Source organism: Primulina eburnea, chromosome 1, assembly GCF_022965805.1.
Source record: "Primulina eburnea isolate SZY01 chromosome 1, ASM2296580v1, whole genome shotgun sequence".
NCBI classification, from domain to species: Eukaryota; Viridiplantae; Streptophyta; class Magnoliopsida; order Lamiales; family Gesneriaceae; genus Primulina; species Primulina eburnea.
In genome coordinates this window covers 18,970,467-18,992,415 of record NC_133101.1, presented here as the reverse complement: position 1 = coordinate 18,992,415, position 21,949 = coordinate 18,970,467, and the positions used below count along the sequence as shown (strand labels likewise).

The following is a 21,949-nucleotide window of genomic DNA, read 5'->3' as shown; positions in this document are numbered from 1 at the left end:
GTAGAAGAGTGGAAGAAATTACAATAGGAAATGTTTTATTTTGACCAAGAAATACATATTTCAATTCTAATGGTAAAGCTTTTAATTCAAGTTTTGTATTATCATCTTCTTTAAAATTATTTTCAGACTCAAAACTTTCTACTGAAAAAATTTCATATTGTTGATTTAAGTTTTCTTCTTGTATATTTTCTTCCACAATTGTTTGAATTTCATTATCATCTTCATTTTCATTTTCATTAATACTCGGTTGTTTACATAAATTAAACACATTAAGTTCTAGAGTCATATTTCCAAAAGACAATTTCATTATTCCATTTCGGCAATTAATTAAAGCATTTGAAGTTGCTAGAAATGGTCGTCCCAATATTACTGGAATTTCATTATGTACTTCTATTGGTTGTGTATCTAAAACAATAAAATCTACAGGATATATGAATTTATCAACTTGAACCAACACATCTTCTACAATACCTCTAGGTATTTTGATTGACCTATCCGCCAGTAAGAGAGTAACAGAAGTGGGTTTTAATTCTCCTAAATTAAATTTTTCATAAACCGAATAAGGTAGTAAATTCACACTTGCTCCCAAATCTAACAAAGCTTTTTAATTTTATTTTTTCCAATAATACATGAAATTGTTGGACAACCAGGATCTTTATATTTTAAACTAGAATTATTTTGAAGAATAGAACTTACTTGTTCAGCCAAGAATGCTTTCTTCTTCACATGCAATTTTCTCTTCACAGTACATAAGTCTTTTAAATATTTTGCATAGGAAGGTACTTGTTTAATAGCATCTAATAATGGAATATTTATCTTTATTTGTTTAAAAACTTCATAGATATCAGAATCACTTTTTTGTTTTTTATAATTTGTTAATGCATGAGGAAATGGTGGAGGTTTATTTGACTCATTTACTATTTTAGATGATTTATCATTCACCATATTATTCTTAGAATTTAAGGTATCATCATTCTCAAAAGTATCAGGATGATCATCCTTACTCTTTGATTTTAAATGATCCTTGTTTTCATTGATATATGGATCATTAACTATTTTACCACTTCTAAGGGTAATAACAGATTTTATCTGATCAATTTTTTCATTTTTTAATTCTTGATTTTGATTTTTAGGATTAGGTTGAGGTTGAGATGGAAATTTTCCTTTTTCATGAATATTAAGTGCAGATGCAAATTTTGCAAGAGTTTCTTTCAAATCACTCATAGATTGACTGTTTTGAATATTGATAGACTCTTGCTTTTGGATAAATGCATGAATTACATCTTCAAAGTTTTTTCTTGGAGGTGTAACATAAGGAATATAACCTTGATGATTTTGGTTATTTTGAAAATATTGTTGGGAAGGTTGTGCATTATTATCATTCCTCCAACTAAAATTAGGATGATTTTTCCATCCCGGATTATATGATGGTGAAAAAGGATCTAGTATTGGTTTTTTATAAGGGTGAGTTGCTCTAAAATGCCTAAATCCAAACTGAACTTCCTTTTCAGTCCCTATGTCAGAAGTTTTTTTTTCTCGATCCCCACATGCAAATATTTATTTGTTTAAACTCCCTAACTACAAAAACTGACTAAAATGCCTTTTTTTCCATTTTCCAATTTTATACTCAAATATCCAAGTTATGTACTTAATTGGAGACGAATTATACTGAATTTACGATATGTTATGCCGAAATTAACATAATTTTGTGTCAATAATAATTCATGTAACGTATAATGCTCGTGTCATGGTGAACAATCCTACATATGCACTACCCCTAGAACTAGAGACATTTCTGCCTGAAGATGAGTATTTTTATAATAAATTGAGCATGTACTAGCATAAATGGAACACTTCTAGAATAATACTCGATCTATTGTATTTAATACTCAATTAATTAAAGAGTATACTCAAAATAATGGAATATGTACTACATGTTCTAATAGCATGTACTAGCATAAATGGAGCACTTCTAGAATAATACTCGATCTATTGTATTTAATGCTCAATTAATTAAAGAGTATACTCAAAATAATGGAATATGTACTACATGTTCTAATATCATGTACTAGCATAAATGGAGCACTTCTAGAATAATACTCGATCTATTGTATTTAATGCTCAATTAATTAAAGAGTATACTCAAAATAATGGAATATGTACTACATGTTCTAATAGCATGTACTAGCATAAATGGAGCACTTCTAGAATAATACTCGATCTATTGTATTTAATGCTCGATTTTGTACATTTCAAATACTCAGTTAATATATTATAGTGCTCGATTTATACTAATTGATACCAAATGTAGATAAATTTGTACTTTGATTTCATGAAATCAAGAAGGGTATTATAGTATTTTGCTAAGCATTAGGGAGTTTAAAATAATAAATCAATTATGTCAGGGAGTTGAAACACAAGTTTTCTGACATAGGGACTGACGACAAAGTTATAAAGCCTGTCAGGGATTTAAAGTTAATTTACCTTTTTTATAATTGTTAACATAGTTTGCTTGTTCATGGAGACATTCTTTAAATGAAGGTAATGTTGGACAATCTTTTGTAGCATGATCATGTGTATCACATATATGACAAAAAATTTCTTGAATACTTTTCAATTGACCACTCTTTTTCATTTCTAATGACTCAATTTTTCTTGCTAAAGATGCAAGTTTAGCTTGAATATCTGTATCATCTTTAAGATTATAGATACCACCCCCATTTGTTGAATTATTGATTTTAGTTGTTGGTGTTTCTATTGTGCCTATATTATCCCAATTTTGAGCATTTTCTGCTAATGAATCCAAATATTCCATAGCTTCATTTGGGTTTTTATCTTCAAAAGTTCCATTACACATGAATTCAATCATTTGCCTATCTTTTGGTATAAGACCTTCATAAAAGTGAGAAACTATTCTCCATGTTTCAAAACCATGATGTGGGCATGTATTAAGTAATTCTTTATATCTATCCCAACATTGATAAAATGTTTCTCCTTGTTTTTGAGAAAAAGTTGTAATTTGTCTTTTAAAAAGAGTTTGTTCTATGGGAAGGAAAAAACTTTTTAAGAAATTGTTGTTGCATTTCTTCCCATGACCTTATTGAACTCGATCTCAAATTTTGTAGCCATGTTTTAGCTTTATCTTTTAAAGAAAAAGGAAAAATCTTTAATCGAACTATATCCATGCTACAATTTTGATCATTATAAGTGTTACAAACTTCCTCAAATTCTCTTAGATGCAAATATGGATTTTCAGAATCTAAGCCATGAAAATTTGGTAAAAGTTGAATAATTTGAGGTTTAAAGTTGAAATTAGATGTATCGGGAGGAAAAACTAAACAAGATGGGGCACTGGTTCTAATAGGGTTCATATGGTGCCTAAGTGTTCTTAATTGATCATGTTCTTGATTATTATTATTATTATTATTATTATTATTATTATTATTATCTTGATTATTTGAATTATCATCCATATTTAAATTATTTTCAGATATTCGAATAAGTCTACCACTTTTTTTTCGACTCCAAACACTCAAACAAAAAGAAAAAAAAACACAATACTTATAAATAAAACATAAATAACAAATATAAACTTAATTTATACCTCCCCGGCAACGGCGTCAAAAACTTGCTACTACTTAAATAATAATTCACCCAAGTGTAGGTTGTCTGCAAGTAATATATTTCGTAAGTACGAGATCGATCCACAGAGAGGTTATTTTGAGTTTAAATTTATTAATTTATAGATTACCAAATGCAAGAATAAAGTTTACAAATTATAAATTTTGTCAAGGCTTGAGGATTTATTCTTGGTTTATGTAATATTGTTTAACTAAAAGTAAAACAAAGGAAACCACCATAAATAATGGTTCCAAGAAAATTAAACACACACATAATATAATATAGTTCCCACTATAGAAAATACCGAATTAACCGATATTTTATATATGATACCTATGATTATAGTTATAACTATATAAATATATAATTGCATAAAGTAAATGTAAAATTAAATCACTATATTTCATTTAGAACAACCGGCAGAGCCACGCTATTGCCTAAATGAAATATATTGATTTAATAAGTTAGTTGCGGTAAAGAAAAAGTTAGTTGCGAAAAATAAAAGTTAGTTGCGAGAAAGTAAAAGTTAGATGCGGAAAATAAAAGTTAGTTGCGAGAAAGTAAAAGTTAGATTGTTAGTATTAATCATAATATTTCATGTAGAACAACCGGCAGAGCCACGCTATTGTCTAAATGAAATATTATGATATTATTATATAAATATATATATCTATATATATATAATATAACAATAATAATAAGTGATGAAATATTTATTGTATCAAAATTAAACAACAAATCAAGATAACCACTTCAATGGTATCAAGCATTTGATGTAAATTGATAACAACAAGTAATTCATTTTTATACCTACAATGAAAATAAGTTAGCTAAATGAAAAGAAATAAAGAAAGAATGTACAAACTATAAACAATCTTACTTCACCTAAGAATGCATCCTCTTCACCTTGACATAATAGATTTAGCTTGCCATGAACTTAATTTTGATCAACACTAAAATATCACTCATAGTTGAGAAAATGAAAGAAAATATATTGGAACTTAGAACTTTGATACACACTCACACTATATTTTACAATGAGATAGAATGATTCTCAAGCTAGCATAAGACCTCTATTTATCGGCCAAATGAGAGAAAGGGTCAAAAATTCTATTAATGCCATGTAGTTGTAATAGTATTCTTTGTCTCCTCAACTCCAATTCCATGTCCCTTCTTTCAATGCCTTGTTCCACGACTTTGCTCACCGAATTTGACTCTGATTAAAACCACAAACATGTGGGGAATTTTCTGTAGATGAGTTTGGCCACTTGATTCACCTCATTTGGATAAATATTGAAATAGTTATGATTTTTTTACTAAATGCTGGTCATAGTAAAAGTAAATGTGTCCTCCTTTTGATCTTTGCACAATTTTATCATCTTAATGAGCTTTTTAGGCAATCATGTCTTCTGCAAAGTTGTAGATAACTTCTCAAGGATTCCAACCATGTTTGAGTCACCTCCATTTGAATTTTCTAGCTTGAGTTATCATTATTTTACCAACACGTAAAAAAACTGAAAATAAAAAAAATTTAGTAAGACATTTAAATATAAACAAACAATACTAAAATAACATAATTTATAATTTTAATGAAACTTAAAATTTTAAAATACAGATTTTAACATATAATAAATTATTAATTTTAAGTTTCATCACATTGCAAAGAACTACTGGATCACAACAAAGAAGGCATTGGAGCATCGAGGTACGAACATTACCTGGAATGTTTTCAAAACCGAATTCTATCAGAGATTCTTCCATGTGTCATACCGAAAGGATAAAGGTGCTGAGTTTGCAAATTTGAGACATGGCCAGTTGAACATTGAGGAGTATGTGGCCAAGTTCTCTTCGTTACTGAGATTTGCTCCACAGGTGGCCGAGAATGAAGAAGCGGTGGATGATCAGTTCATCAATGGTTTGAATCCTGAGATATTTATACTGGTGAACACAGGGCGACCGAATAATTTTACTGATGCCCTGAACAGAGCAAAGGGATCAGAAGCCGGTCTGATTAGAAAGAGAGGAGCTTCGTATGTTGCCCCAGTACCGATACCACAACAACCCCCTCCCCGGTTTGAGAGTTGCAGCAGCAGTGGTTGAAAGAAGGACTATTTGAAAGCCAGAGGAAAACAATTCAAGAAATCTAGAAGCAGTTCTTCTAGCTCGAGTGGCTCACGACAGACCAGTCAGAGCCAGAGTTATACAGGCCCTTATTGCAGCAATTGTTGAGGGAGACACTCCATAGAGCAGTGCCAAGGAGTACTTGGTAGTTGCCACATCTGTAGACAGCAGGGACATTTTGCAAGAGTGTGTCCTCAGAGAGGGTCCCAGGGGTCCCAGAGAGCAGAGTCATCTGGTTCAATGGCTCAGAAAGAGAGACGACCATCAGCTGTCCACTCTTTCCAACCCGCACCATCGACCCAGTCACAGCAAAGGCCAGGAGGAAGCAAGATAGTGAGCCAACCTCCGAGACAGCAGGCCAGAGTTTTTACTTTGACTGAGGAGCAGGCACAGGATGCACCTGATGATGTGGTGACAGGTAACTGTTTTATTTCTGGTTATCCTGCTTACGTATTGATTGATACTGGTGCATCGCATACATTTATTTCTGAGAGATTTGCATTGATTCATGCATTGCCTGTTGAGTCCCTATCTGTTGTAGTATCTGTTTCTTCTCCTTTGGGGAAAGGTCTTGTATCAGTGAATTCTGTTAGATCTTGTATACTACGATATGACGGGCATGAGATTGGGCTAGACTGTATTGTGCTTGGGTTGTCTGATTTTGATTATCTTATCGGTATCGATATGCTGACCAAGTACAGAGCTACAGTTGATTGTTTCCACAAGATTGTGAGATTCAGACCTGAGATGGCTGAGGAGTGGAAATTTTACGGTAAGGGTTCTCGAGCTAGAATCCCTTTAATATCTGTTATATCTATGACTCGATTGTTGCAGAAAGGAACGGATGGATTCCTTGTCTATTTAGTTGATTTACCGAAGTCGAGTCCATCATTGGCGGACTTTCCAGTGGTGTGTGAGTTTGCTGATGTCTTCCCAGACAAGATTCTGGGATTGCCTCCGATTCGAGAGATAGATTTCAGCATTGAGTTTGTACCAGGTACAGTTCCGATTTCTAGAACTCCGTACAAAATGGCACCAATAGAATTGAAAGATTTGAAGGAGCAGTTGGAGGATTTACTGACCAAGGGATATATCCGACCGAGTGTATCTCTTTGGGGTGCTCCAGTATTGTTTGTGCGAAAGAAAGATGGTTCAATGAGACTCTACATTGACTACCGGCAACTGAACAAAGCAACGGTAAAGAATAAATACCCTTTGCCTCGTATAGACGACTTGTTTGATCAGTTGCAGGGTTCTTCAGTAAATTCCAATATCGATCTGAGATCTAGATATCATCAGCTGAGAGTCAGGGATTCTGATATCTCAAAGACAGCGTTCAGGACCAGGTATGGACATTATGAGTTTATTTTCATGCCTTTTGGTCTTACGAATGCCCCAGCTGTTTTTATGGTTCTGATGAACCGTGTGTTTCAGAAATATTTGGATGATTTTGTTATCATATTCATTGATGATATTTTGATTTATTCAAAGAATATGATAGAGCATGCTGAACATTTGAGACCTGTGTTGAGAATTCTGAGAACTGAGAAACTGTATGTTAAACTGTCGAAATGTGAGTTTTGGCTGAGACAGGTAGTATTTCTGGGTGACATCATATCTGGTGATGGGATATCTGTTGATCCTAGCAAGGTTGAGGCTGTGATTAGTTGGCCGAGACCGACATCTGTACCAGAAATACGTAGCTTTATGGGTTTGCCAGGATATTACAGACGATTCATTAAAGATTTCTCCAGCATTGCTAAACCGATTACTAAATTGACTCAGAAGAATGCTCCATTTGTTTGGTCTGAGGAACGTGAGTCCAGTTTTGTTGAGCTGAAGAAAAGGTTGACCAGTGCACCGATATTGACTGTACCGTCAGGTACTGGTGGATTTGTTGTTTATTGTGACGCTTCTCACAGAGGTTTTGGTTGTGTTTTTATGCAGCGGGGACATGTGATTGCTTATGCCTCGAGACAGTTGAAGCCACATGAGTCTCGTTACCCAATTAATGATCTTGAATTGGCAGCCATTGTGTTTGCACTGAAGATATGGCGACACTACCTCTACGGTGAGAAATTCGAAATATATTCTAATCACAAAAGCTTAAAGTATTTGTTTTCCCAATCAGAACTGAATATGAGACAAAGGAGATGGCTCGATCTGCTTAAAGATTTTGATTGTGAAATCAAATACCATCCGGAAAAATCCAATGCAGCAGCGGTTGCACTGAGTCGAAAGGTATGTTCTTTATCCTTATCGACTATAGGTGTTTCAAATTTGATAGAAGAGTGCTATTTGTCTGGATAGGTATTTGAGACAGATTGTCAACCGTTGAGATTATATACTGTTCAAGCTGAACCAGAGCTGATTTTGGGGATTAAAGCGGCTCAGAAAATTGATCAGAATGTGCAGTATTCGATATCAATGGTCAGAGCAAGTCATCAGTCAGAGTATCAGGTACGTGAAGATGTACTGTACGTGAATAATTGTATTGTTGTGCCGGATGTTTCAGAGTTAAGACAGGAGATATTGACAGAAGCGCACAACAGTCGTTTTAGCATTCATCCTGGTGGCAGAAAAATGTATAATGATTTGAAAGGACAGTTTTGGTGGAAACAGATGAAATCTGATGTCACAACGTTTGTGTCCAAATGTCTGAATTGCCAACAGGTGAAATCCAAAAGAAAGAAACCCGGAGGACTATTACAAAGTTTATCGATTCATGAATGGAAATGAGATCACATTTCCATGGATTTCGTGACGCAGCTACCGCGTTCCTCCAAAGGTTCTGATGCAATTTGGGTTGTTATTGACAGACTGACCAAATCTGCATGTTTTATTCCGTACAAGATGATATATCGATATGACCAGATGGCTGAGATTTATGTAAGGGAAGTGGTCAGATTGCACGGAGTGCCGAAGTTGATTGTTTCAGACCGTGATCCTCGGTTCACATCGCACTTTTTGCAGAGTTTGCAGCAGGCTCTAGGTACGAAGTTACATCTGAGTACCGCATATCATCCATAGACTGACGGACAGTCAGAGCAGGACTATACAGACATTGGAAGATATGCTGAGAGCTCCAGTGCTTGATTTTAGCACTGGATGACAAGATGCATTGCCACTTTGTGAATTTTCGTACATCAATAGCTATCAGACGAGTATTGAGATGGCCCCATTTGAAGCGTTGTACGGAAAGAAGTGCATATCCCCTCTTTATTGGGACGATATCTCTGAAGTTCCTGAGATTGGACCTGATATGATCAGAGATATGACTGAGAAGGTAAAGCTGATTCAGAAAAGAATGAAGACATATCAAGATAGAAAGGCAAAATAAGCAAATATCCGACGAAGACCGTTGGTATTTGAGGTTGGAAACCGAGTATTCTTGAAGATTTCACCTTTCAGAGGAGGTGTCAGATTTGACAAGAAAGGGAAGCTGTCTCCACGATATGTTGGGCCGTATGAGATTCTCGAAAAAATAGGAGATCGTGCCTATCGACTCGCCTTACCGCTTTCTCTATCTGGGATACATGATGTGTTTCATGTATCAATGCTGCGGAAGTATCTCCCCGATGATTCTCACATTATTCAGCCAGACGAGGCCAAGCTAGATGAATCACTGAGTTATGTTGAGAGACCAGTTCGAATTATTGATCGAAAAGAAAAGAAGCTCAGAACAAAGATTATTCCTCTTGTGAAAGTGCAGTGGACTCATCATGGAACTGAAGAAGCTACTTGGGAGACTGAATCAGATATGTGGCAAGAGTTCCCAGACTTATTTCACTGATGTGAGTCTTCTATTTTCAATTTCTATTATTTTGTCTGATTATTGCATTTGATACGATTTGATTGCCTGTGATTTCGGGGACGAAATCGTGTCTTAGAGGGGGAGAATTGTAATGCCTGAAATTTGATCACTGTGATCTGAGATTGATTTATTGATAGTTGATGTAATTATAAAAGGAGTATTTCGTTACCGGGATTTTAACTTGTTGAGTCGAGCATGGTGCGCGGACAGAACTTTGCGTGCATATGCGCGGTGTGAGGGCGCGCATATGCGCGAGGTGTTGAGCTGCATGACTTCGCAGACAAGAAACTTGGCGCACATGCGCGGTGCGTAGGCGCGTACATGCACGAGATGACCAGTAGCCTACGGGTTGAAGTGAAGTGCTCGGCGCACATACGCGGATTTGGGGCGCGCATATGTGCGAGCTGTCGAGAAGCTTAGGCCCCGAGACAGTAGGTCTCGCGCATATGCGCGAGGAGAGGACACGCATATGCGCGAGAGGCTTTGGAAAAATTTTAAGAGAGACACGTATCAATTACATGCAATATATATATATATATATATATATATATATATATATATATATATATATATATATATATATATATTGCCTCCTCTTTCGAAATTCTTCAGAATTCCACAGCAGAAATCGAGAATTCCCTCAACTTCATATGTACTAGAATTGTGATTTTGTGAGTTCCGTTTATCACAGTTTGAATCCAAACACGGTACTGGGATCCTCGTGTCGACAGCTACAACAGGACGTAAGTTTTAATGAGTTCTGATATCATTTGAAATTGTGATGTTGTAGGAATTTGATATGATTTATATGTGATGTTCTTGACGTGTTAGACATCGTAGAATTGAAGTCAGATCGAAGAACAGACTGATTATGAAATTTTATGATTTTATGATTTTATATCGATTGATTATGGGACAGATTTGGATTATGAATGAATTACATATTGTACCGGATAGGGGTCATGATTTGTAATTGTTATTTGTTGATATAGTATTGACATGGATACTGAGATTGTGCCGTTATGCCGATGATTTGAAATAAATTCAGACTAATCAGATTCTGTATTTGAATTGGGAATGGAATATTGATATTACTATTCTCGATATGTCATTTCAGATTTACAGAGACAGCCTTGAGTTAGAACTGATATTGCTTTAAACCGAGAAGACGAACGAAAGGTATAAGACATTGTCAACCGGGAGATCGACTTAAGTCTGATTGGACTTGAGTTTCCCAACAAATCACATACTTTATTTTACTTACATTGAGACTTGAATTTATATGAGATTGATATGCTTATTCTATTGATTCATAGAAAAACAAAGTATAGCAATTAGCTATTGAGCAAGAGTCACTGACAGAAGTTCCTGATGATGACCGAATAGTCACGGGCACATTGCACATTGTCAGAATAGGAGTCGACTGATTCTCCAATACACTGGATGCGTGTACTATATCGATGTCGCTTGGGAGTTGATTCATTCCTATTGCTGAAATTCGATATAGGTGCTAACATTCAGAAATCGGGATCCCTAGATTAGAGGTGAGTTGAGTCCGAGATGATGAGTCATTAGTTGATTTACAGATTTGCATCGATTCATGTTCTTTTATGATACATGATTTATACTTTTATATATGATCTCATACACTGCATGTATACATGTTTTATACTGGGATTATTTTCTCACCGGAGTTATCCGGCTGTTGTCTTGTTTGTATGTGTACATGACAACAGGTGGGAAAGGATCAGGGTCGAGGAAATGAGGAGAGATCGTGATAGAGTGGAGACTACGAACTTTGATGTACATAGAGTTTTGACACTTGACATTTAGTTGTTGAACCTTAGTTTTAAATGATTGTATATTGTAACAGATTAATACTTTTATACTGATCTATATATTAGTTTGATTTCACTATGTTCCGCATTTAAAGGAAAAAAATTTATGACCCAAATTACTTGATTAGTAAATTGATCCTAATGACGATTAAAAATTGAATTAGCGTCCGGGTCCCCATACATGGTCTCCCATTGCAAACTCTAAATCTCTTTGTATCTTATCCGCATAACTCTTTTGTCGGCTTTTTGCAGTCTTCATTCTCTCACGAATTTTGACCACAAGCTCGGCAATCTCTTCAATCACAACCGAACCAATCTCTCTTCTTTCACCAACCTTGTCCCAATGAATAGGAGATCAACATTTTCTTCCATTAAGTGCCTTAAAAGGAGCCATCTCGATAGATTATTGATAGCTATTATTGTAGGTGAACTCCATTAAAGGTAATTTTTTTCCCAACTGCCTTGGAAGTCAATAAGACATGCTCGCTGTAGATCCTCCAAAATTTGAATAACTCTTTCGGATTAACCATCGGTTTGAGGATGGAATGTTGTATACTGAATAATAAATTGGTCCCCGTCGCTGCATGCAGACTCTTCCAAAAAGATGACGTGAATCTCGGATCTCTGTAAAAAACAATAGATACGAGAATCCTATGCAGACTAACTATCTCTCGAATATATAACTCGACATACTGAATCATGGTGAAGGCTCTCTTGATAGGTAGAAAATGCATTGATTTCGTAAGACGATCCACTATCACCCATATAGCATTGAAACCCTTAATTGTCTTTGGCAACCCCAGAAAAAAGTCCATCTTAATATTTTCCCATTTCCGCTCGGGAATAGGAAGTGGTTTAAGTTTTCTTTCTGGCCTATGATGTTCTACTTTAACTTACTAACAAGTTAAATACTCGGATACAAATCGCAAAATGTCTCTCTTTATGCCTGGCGACCAATATAACAACTGTAAATCTTTGTACATTTTCGTGCTTCCCGGATGAATGGAATATAGTGTGTCATGAGCTTCCTTCATAATAAGATCTCTCATTGAATCGTCACTAAGAACCCATAAACGATCTCGATAACGAACTATACCATCCATCTCAGAATATAACTTCCAGCCATTGGCTTCATCTCTAGCTCTCCACTTTTGCAACTGCTCGTCACTAGACTGTTCATCACGAATTCTATCTCTCAAAGTCGACTGTACTGATTAAGTGGCAAGATTAGGGGCCTCGCTTCTAGGATAAACTGTAAGCTCAAACCACTGTATCTCGGACTGCAACGGTCTTTGAAACGATAGATGAGTGATAACTGCTGCTTCTCTACTTAATGCGTCTGCCACAACATTAGCTTTTCTCGAATGGTAGCTAATGTCGCAATCGTAGTCCTTCACTAATTCAAGCCATCTACGTTGTCTCAAGTTTAATTCTTTTTCGGTGAAGAAGTATTTCAAACTTTTATGATCGGTAAATATTTTTCACTTCTCCCCATATAAGTAATGTCTCCAAATTTTCAATGCAAAAACTACTGCTGCGAGCTCAAGATCGTGTGTAGGGTAGTTTTTCTCGTGTATTTTGAAATGTCTCGACGCATAAGCTATAACTCGGTTGTTTTGCATCATAATTGTGCCCAAACCAAGTTTAGAAGCGACGGTATACAAAACATACTCTCCTTGCCCCGATGGCATATATAGCACTGGAGCTGATATCAAGGCCTGCTTCAACTTATCAAAATTGTCTTGACACTCGGGTCTCCATAAAAACTTTGCATTATTCTTTGTCAAAGAGGTCATGGGTACCGCTATAGATGAGAGTCCCTGAATAAATTTGCGATAATAGCCCGCTAGTCCCAAGAAACTGCAAATCTCGATAACACTCTTAGGTACTGGCCATTATTTCATTGCCTCAACTTTACTTGGATCAAATTCAACGCCATCGCTAGAAATGATGTGGCATAATAAAGCCACTCTATCAAGCCAAAACTCACACTTGTAGAAATTTTGCAAAAAGCTTTCTGTCTTGCAGTACCTGCAGTGATGTCCTCAAATGACGACTATGCTCCTCTTTGCTCTTGGAATAGATCAAAATATCATCAATGAAAACTATGATGAATTGATATAAATAGGGCTGAAATACTCGATTAATGAATCCATGAAAATCGCTGGCTCATTGGTCAACCCAAATGGCATGACCATAAACTCGTAGTGCCCATATCTAGTACGAAACGTTGTCTTGTGCACATCAGACTATTTTACTTTCAATTGATGGTATCCAGAACGAGGATCAATTTTAGAATATAATGCTGCTTGTAATTGATCAAATAAATCTTTAATTCTTTGCAATGGAAACTTATTCTTGATGGTGACCCTATTAAGCTCTCGATAATCAATTCAAAGATGCATACTACCATCTTTCTTCTTCACAAATAATACCGGTGTGCCCCATGGAGAATAGCTAGGGCGAATAAAACCCTTATCTAGTAGTTCTTGAATTTGATCTTTTAATTCTTTCATTTCAGCAGGTGCTAGACGATAAGGTGCTTTAGAAATAGGTAATGTGCCCGACATTAGTTCAATAGAGAATTTCACCTCACGGTCGGGTGGAATGCCAGAAACATCATCGGGAAAGACACTAGGAAAATCTCTGACGATATCAACATCTTCTAACTTCTGACTGATAGAAGCATGCGCGGTAGTGACACATGCTAGAAAAGCTTGGCATCCACGTTTAATAAGCTTCCTTGCATATAGACAAGAGATAATATGCAGCATTTGCTTGTTTCTCGCCGCCTCAAAGATAAAAGATTTACCGCTAGGTGGTCTAATAGACACTGATCGCTGACGAAAATCAATCGAAGATCCATTCGCTGATAACCAATCCATCCCGAGAATAATATCAAATTCGGGCATAGGAAGCACAATAAGATCTGCCTGAACCATATCTTTGAATAAACGAAGATCCAGATTCTTGACAATTTTAGACGTAGGCATTTGATCACTGGAAGGAATAGAAACCTTGAAATCCAAACCCATATCTTGAGGAGAAATATTCAGTCTTTTGATGAAGGTTTCAGATATGAATGAATGTGTAGCTCCTGAATCTAGCAATGCATAGGTAGCTACTGAAATGTCCTGCTATTCGTTTTCTTAAAATATACTAGAGACTTTTTTTTTCAAACTCACCTAGCATTCGGTCGAACCATAAAATATTTTTGACATCATTTTACTAAACATAAAAATATCATTTGAAAAATATAGCTAATTCTGTAACCTTTCAAAAACCACTCATAAATAATTGTCGTAAAATTATCTTTAACATCACTTAAAATCATAAATCATAACTAGTGCGAAAAACTACCGTCGGTACTCGGGTTATGTGTACCTTCAGTCCAGCAAAGTCAACAATCAAGATCTCCATTATCCTAATTATAATAATCACCTGGATCAATCACACTTAGTGAGTCTAAAGACTCAACACGTCATATCCTTGATAACAAATACTACATATACAGAACACATGCATCGTAAAAATATTTGTACTTAAAATATCGTTTTCATGAAGATGCATAAACGTTAAACATTAACATTTTCATGATGCATAACTTTAAATAAAACATTTTCATAATGAAGCATCAATTTTAAACATAGACATTTTCATAAACTTTTCATAAACATTTTCGTAAACATTTTCATATCATCCTCAACATATTCATATGAACATGCATAACATAAACCTCAACATTTTCTTTTTTCTCATTTCATAACATATATCCTTTCATCATGATCATAAATATTTTACCTTTCATTGAATTCAGATCGTTAATTGTGACTTTCCTCAATCCTCAAGAAGTCGATGGATCCATCTACATGTAACCACAGTACTGGATGACGGGGACATTAGCGACATAAATTCGTCAACTGAGCCTTCGCCTATTCTCAATCATATCCTCATATCCTCATTAGTCACAATTACTTCACTTTTTTCAACGTTTTACAGTGTCATCACTTTATAAGAATCACTCATTTAAAATTCTTTTCCTTTTAAAAACAAGCATGCAACATATTTTTTAACGTCATCGTTTCCTCATAAAAATCCATAAACATTTAAAAAAAAACCTTTTAACATATAAAATCCATAAATCTTTTAAATAAACATCTCAACATCATAAAAATTTAAAATATGCATTTAAATCATAAACATTTTAACATATTAAATCATAACCTTTTAGAATAACATTTTGGCATAATAAATCGTAAACATTTAAAATCCATGTCATAAAAATTCATAAACACTTGCATAATCATATTAGCATATAAAACAACATTCAGGACACTGCCATAACGTTTACTAATTTCTAGGTGTAAAATGATCGTTTTACCCCTAGACGTATAATTTCCCGTTTTTGACATTTTCTTAATTTCATTGACTTAAACATGTCTCAAATAATTATTTAAGCTTACATGAATTTTCTCATATTTTTATTTAGCTTAAATCGAGGACTTTTAATTTAATCTTTTAATTAAGACGTATTACTGCGTTTTAGTCTCGAATTAAACCAAACCTTAATATAAAATTCCCAAATAAAAAACTTAGACTTTTAATAATTATTTAAGCTTAAATTTGCATAATTTTACAAAGCTTAAAACTAGGCATTTCTATTAACTCATTAATTAGCGTTTCGTGTGGCGATTAAATCTCGAATAAATCCAAAACTCATTATTTTGATCCCAAATTTTAAACATAACATTTTTAAGATTTATTCTACCCTCCCAAGTCATGATCCACACCCGTGGACCCATGGACCCATGGATTCGATTTTAGCCTTTTAATTTTTGTTTTTGACACCCTACCGAACACACCGAGCCATCTCCTAATTTATTCGAGCAACGCCCGAGCCACCTTGAACCAAACCCTAGCCAACCCACTTATGGACCCTACTAACCATGTCCAGCCCATATAACCAGCCAGTAAATCGCAAAATCCCTGCTGTAACTTGACTCAAAATACTACATGTTTTGTGTGTGAGTCTCCTAGAATATTTAGGACTCCTAGCCCAACTAGGACACTTCTAGCCCCTAATCACTTGACCCCTCATGACCCTAACCTTACCTAGACCACGCCCAGACCAAGACCAGCCCCTGACCGCACACAGAAACCTAACTGAACAAGACAGCAACCTCACACAACACCCTTGCTGCCAAACACCTTTCTCACGTTTTCTGATGCTAGGCTTCTAATCAACGAGCCAGCCCTTGAACTAGCCTCTCAAACACCCTCCTAGGACCCTAAGTACCTAACCTAACCCAGACCAGACCCTCTGGCCGAGCTACTCTCTTCCCTGCACCAGCAGCAAACCTGCAATGCTTCCCTTGCACTCACGGGTTAGAGTCCTAGCTTGCTAGGACTCCTTCCCAGCCCTGGTGTTCGAGTCCTAGCGTGCTAGGACTCTATTCCTGGCTTATATAAGACCCTAGCTAGCCCTGCACAAGCAGAGACCAAGCCCAACACCCTTAACCCATGAAATCGAGCCCCTCAAAATCCATAACAGAAAAGTGCTTCCAGCTTGCACGCTACTGGTTTGTTGTCTTTAGTTGCGTTTTTAGGCCTTTGAACTTATGGAAATTGAAACGTCTGCCCTTTTTTATTGCTTAAAAAGCACTAGAATTTTTTTTAACACACTCAACTTTTGGCCATATACATATACTTCATGAAAATATTTTTATAAAATATTTTACCCTTTAAAAAAAAACATCAACCAACTGACATTTTAAAATCAAGTGAAATAGTCATAAAAATGAAATCGTCGCATGTTTTACAAACCTAAAAAGAAATAAATTTGAAAAGTATAGCCCATACTAAACCTCTCAAAAGCATAAATAAATAGTCTTAAAATCTTTAGAGTAAATCATGTATCATAAATCGTAAATGCGGAAAAATAGAAGCGCTGGTCCTCGGGTTGTGTGCACCGACAGTCCAGCAAAATCACCCATCAAGTCCTCCCTCAAACTCACCTGTATCCATCACATCTAGTGAGTCTAAAGACTCAACACACCATAATTTTTATAACAAATAATATGTATAAAATCGCATGCAACAGAGAAATTACTTTTACGTCAAAATAACTTTTCATGACATGCAAACATAAACTTTAACCTTTTCTTTTTCCTCAACATGACATAAAAACCTTTAATCATGATCATAAACATTTTCTTTTTTTTCCCTTTGTTGAATTCAGATCGTTAATTGTGATTTTTCTCAAACATCAAAAGTCAATGGATCCATCTACATGTAATCACAGTATTGGGCGGCGGGGACATCAGCGACACTCTCACTCGTCAACTGAGCCTTGGCCTATCCTCTTTCTTGTAGAAATACGATCGTCGGGGTTCCCTCGGGGGTTTTTTCCCACAAATGGGTTCCCTCTGGGGCCTTTTCCCCTCACGATATTCTCATTCTTAACTTTACCTCATATCCTCATATTCGTAATAATGGAAATACGATCGTCGGGCTCCCACTGGGATCGTCGCCCTCACGATATCTCCAATATTATCGAATTAGTCATAATTACTTCACTTCCTTCAACGATTTACATGCACATCACTTTAAAAAATCATGCATAACATAACATTTTTGCTTTTGAAACCAAGCATGCAACATGTCTTTTAAATGTCTTCCTTAAACCATAAAAATCAAATAGACATTTAAAAATCATAATTTAATCATGAACATTTCATAAAAATTTAAAATAATCATAATATCATAAAAACAACATTTAGGGCACTATCATGACGTTTACTAATTTTAGGTGTAAAAAGACCGTTTTACCCCTAGACGTAAAATTCCTCGATTTTGACTTTTTCTTGAATTTATTGACTCTTACATGTCTCAAATAATTATTTAATCCTAAATTAATTTTCCCACAATTTTATTTAGCTTAAAGATTAGACTTTTTCATTTATCTTTAATTAATTGTTTTGACGGTGTTTTAATCCCGAAAAATCCCAAACTGTAATATAAAATTTAGTCTTTTTATATTATTTTAGCCCTTATGAACCACTCGACCCCCGTGAGGTGTTTTTCAATTAATTTAAGTTTAGAAACCCTATTTTGACACATAAACTTCGACCCCGAACCATCTTTCAATTTTCTCGAATTGCCCCCAAACCAAGTTGATCTAAACCCTGACCAACACCATAGAGTACCCTCCTGGACCTTTAGATCACTTAGAACCCAACCCAAAACCCAGAAACGAACGCTAGCAACCTCCAAGTGCTGCAGCCGAGAGTTCCAATAAGCAAGGGCTCTAAGTTTGTGAATCTATGGACCAAGCCATCGCTCTAGCACCCAAACCACCCTCTAGAACACCTATCTAGGACCCTGAGGACTCGCCCTAGCCCAGCCTCTGAGCCCTGGACCGAGCCCTTCCCTCCCAACAAGCTGCGCGAACCCTGCGCAAAACTGAAGCTCGCTCTCGGGGAGGAGTCCTCCCAGCCCTTCTAAAACGAGTCCTAGCTTGGCTAGGACTCTCCCCTTGACACAACCAGACCCTAGGCCATCCCTAAACCCAATCCAAGGCCTGCCCTCCCCTTCACCAAGGAAACCCGAAGCCATAACCTTGACAGCAACAAACCGATTTCCAGCCTGTGCATGTTTCTGCCGTGAATTTGGTGTTTGGTTAGGACTCTAGTTCATATAAAAGCCTTGCATAAACATACTTTGACATCATGGCAGCCCCTTAACATGCCTAGAACAAGTTTTTGAATCAAACCTCATGGATTTAATATATACAAGTGCAATAATTCGAAAATAAACAAGGCAACTTCATGGTTTATCATGCACATGACTTTTAAACTATATTATGACATGATGGATGAGAAAAAGAGATGTATGGTGTGCCTTTGCGTTATATACACACGAAAAACCATTGACGTCGAAGAACGGAGTGAAACCTTTGGTTTTTTCCTCCTTGACCTTCGAAAATCCCTTCCCTTTGTGGTGTGTGTGTGTGCCGTGTGTGTTGTGTGCTTTTAGGGGAGAGTTTTTTGAATTTAAGAGTGGGAGGCGTGAGTTTGTGTTGCTAGGTATAGGGTTTTATTTTTTAAAATAATAATTAAACTATTAACTAGGCTTGGGCCTATTAAGCCAATAAATTAAGCTCATTAGTTTTAATTAGGATTTAATAAAATATTAACAAGGTTTTTGTTTAAATAAATTTTTGAATTTATTAGTCGGGTTGCCAAAAAGCTCGCATTTTTATTAAAAAACCAACACAGATAAAATTTACGTCCCGGAGTATAAAATCACCTCAAAACCCCTTATTTTCAAAAATATGAAAAACCATCAACTTTATTTTAAACAATTAAAATAATTATTTAATAAAAACATTTTAAGTTTTTCAATCCTCGGTATCTGTTCCTCGATCGCAACTTTAATATTCCTTAAAAATACAATTTTATGCTTGATGATAATAAAATCCTATTTAACATATAAGCATGTATGTCACACGCTCAATAAGCAATTAAAATCAATTAATTACTTATTTTTTCATATTTTCTAGATTTGCAAGCAGTTGAAATACGTCGTCTTAATTTTTGACCTTACAATTTCTCTCCCCCCCCTAAATAAAATTTCGTCCTCGAAATTAGAACTTACCGAATAGATCTGGATAGCAACTCCTCAAGTCCCTCTCGGTTTCCCAAGTAGCTTCCTCCTCCGAGTGATTCAGCCACTTGACCTTGACCATTGGAATGACTTTGTTCCGCAACCTTCTTTCTTGCCTTGCTAAGATCTGGACAAGTCTTTCTTCATATGTCATATTTGGAGTTAATTGAAGAGGTTCATAATTTAGTACATGTGACGGATTCGACATGTGCTTCCGCAGCATCGAAATATTGAACACATTATGAACTCCAGAAAGTACGGGTGGCAATGCCACTCTATAAGCTAGTGCTCCAATCCTCTCCAAAATCTCAAACGGACCTATAAATCTAGGACCAAGCTTGCCTTTCTTGCCAAAGCGCATAACACCCTTCATGGGTGTTATTTTCACAAATACATGATCGCTCACTTCAAACTCTAAGTCCCTACGTCTTTTGTCTGCATAACTCTTTTGTTGGCTTTGTGCAGTCTTCATTGTCTCACAAATTTTGACTACAAGCTCGGCAGTCTCTTCAATCACATCCGGACCAATATCTTTTCTTTCCCCAACCTCGTCCCAATGAATAGGAGATCTACATTTCCTTCTATAAAGTGCCTCAAAAGGAGCAATCCCGATTGATGATTGGAAAATATTATTGTAAGTGAACTCCACTAGAGGTAACTTTGGTTCCCAACTGCCTTGGAAATCAATAACACATGCTCGCAGTAGATCTTCCAAATTCTGTATAACTATTTCTGACTGACCATCGGTTTGAGGATGGAATGTTGTACTGAATAATAACTTGGTCCCCATCGCTGCATGCAGACTTTTCCAAAAAGATGACGTAAATCTCGGATCTCAGTCAGAAACAATAGACACTGGAATCCCATACAGACAAACTATCTCCCGAATATATAACTCTGCATACTGAACCATGGTGAACATCCTCTTAATAGGTAGAAAATGCGTTTCTTTCTTAAGACGATCCACTATCACTCAAATGGCATTCAATCCCTTAACGGTCTTTGGCAATCCTACTACAAAGTCCATAGTGATATTTTCCCATTCCCACTCGGGAATAGGGAGTGGCTTCAATTTCTCCGCGGGTCTTTGATGCTCTTCTTTGACTTGTTGACAAGTCAAACACTCGGATACAAATCTCAGAATGTCCCTCTTCATATCTGGCCACCAACATAACAACTGCAAATCTTTGTACATCTTCGTACTACCCGGATGGATGGAGTAAGGTGTGTCATGGGCTTCCTTCATAATAAGATCTCTCTAAGAATTGTCACTAGGAATCCATAGACGATCTCGATAACGAACTAAACCATCCACCACTGAATATAGATTCCGGCCCTTGGCTTCATCTCTAGCTCTCCACTTTTGCAACTGCCCATCAGTGGACTGTCCATCCCGGATTCTATCTCTCAAAGTCGACTGTACTGACAATGTGGCAAGATTTGGGGCTTCGCCCCTAGCATACACTGTGAGCTCAAACTGCTGTATCTCGGGCTGCAACGGTCTTTGGAATGATAATTGAGTGATAACTGCTGCTTTTCTACTAAATGCGTCTGCCACTACATGAGCTTTTCTCGGATGGTAGCTAATGTCACAATCATAGTCCTTTACTAACTCAAGCCATCTGCGCTGTCTCATATTCAACTCCTTTTGGGTGAAGAAGTATTTTAAACTTTTATGATCAGTGAATATCTTGCACTTCTCCCCATAAAGGTAGTGTCTCCAAATTTTTAGTGCAAAGACAACTGCTGCAAGCTTAAGATCATGAGTAGGGTAGTTCTTTTCGTGAATTTTCAACTGTCTCGACGCATAGGCGATAACTCGGTCGTTTTGCATTAGAACTGCGCCCAAACCAAGTTTAAAAGCGTCGGTAAAAAGAACATACGCCGCTTG

General features: G+C 36.2%; 1 pseudogene; it reads left to right on the top strand.

Moving 5' to 3' along the window:
• Positions 1-2,927: 2,927 nt before the first annotated feature.
• On the top strand, positions 2,928-3,027 carry LOC140815280 (small nucleolar RNA R71; annotated as a pseudogene).
• The last annotated feature ends 18,922 nt before the right edge of the window (positions 3,028-21,949 follow it).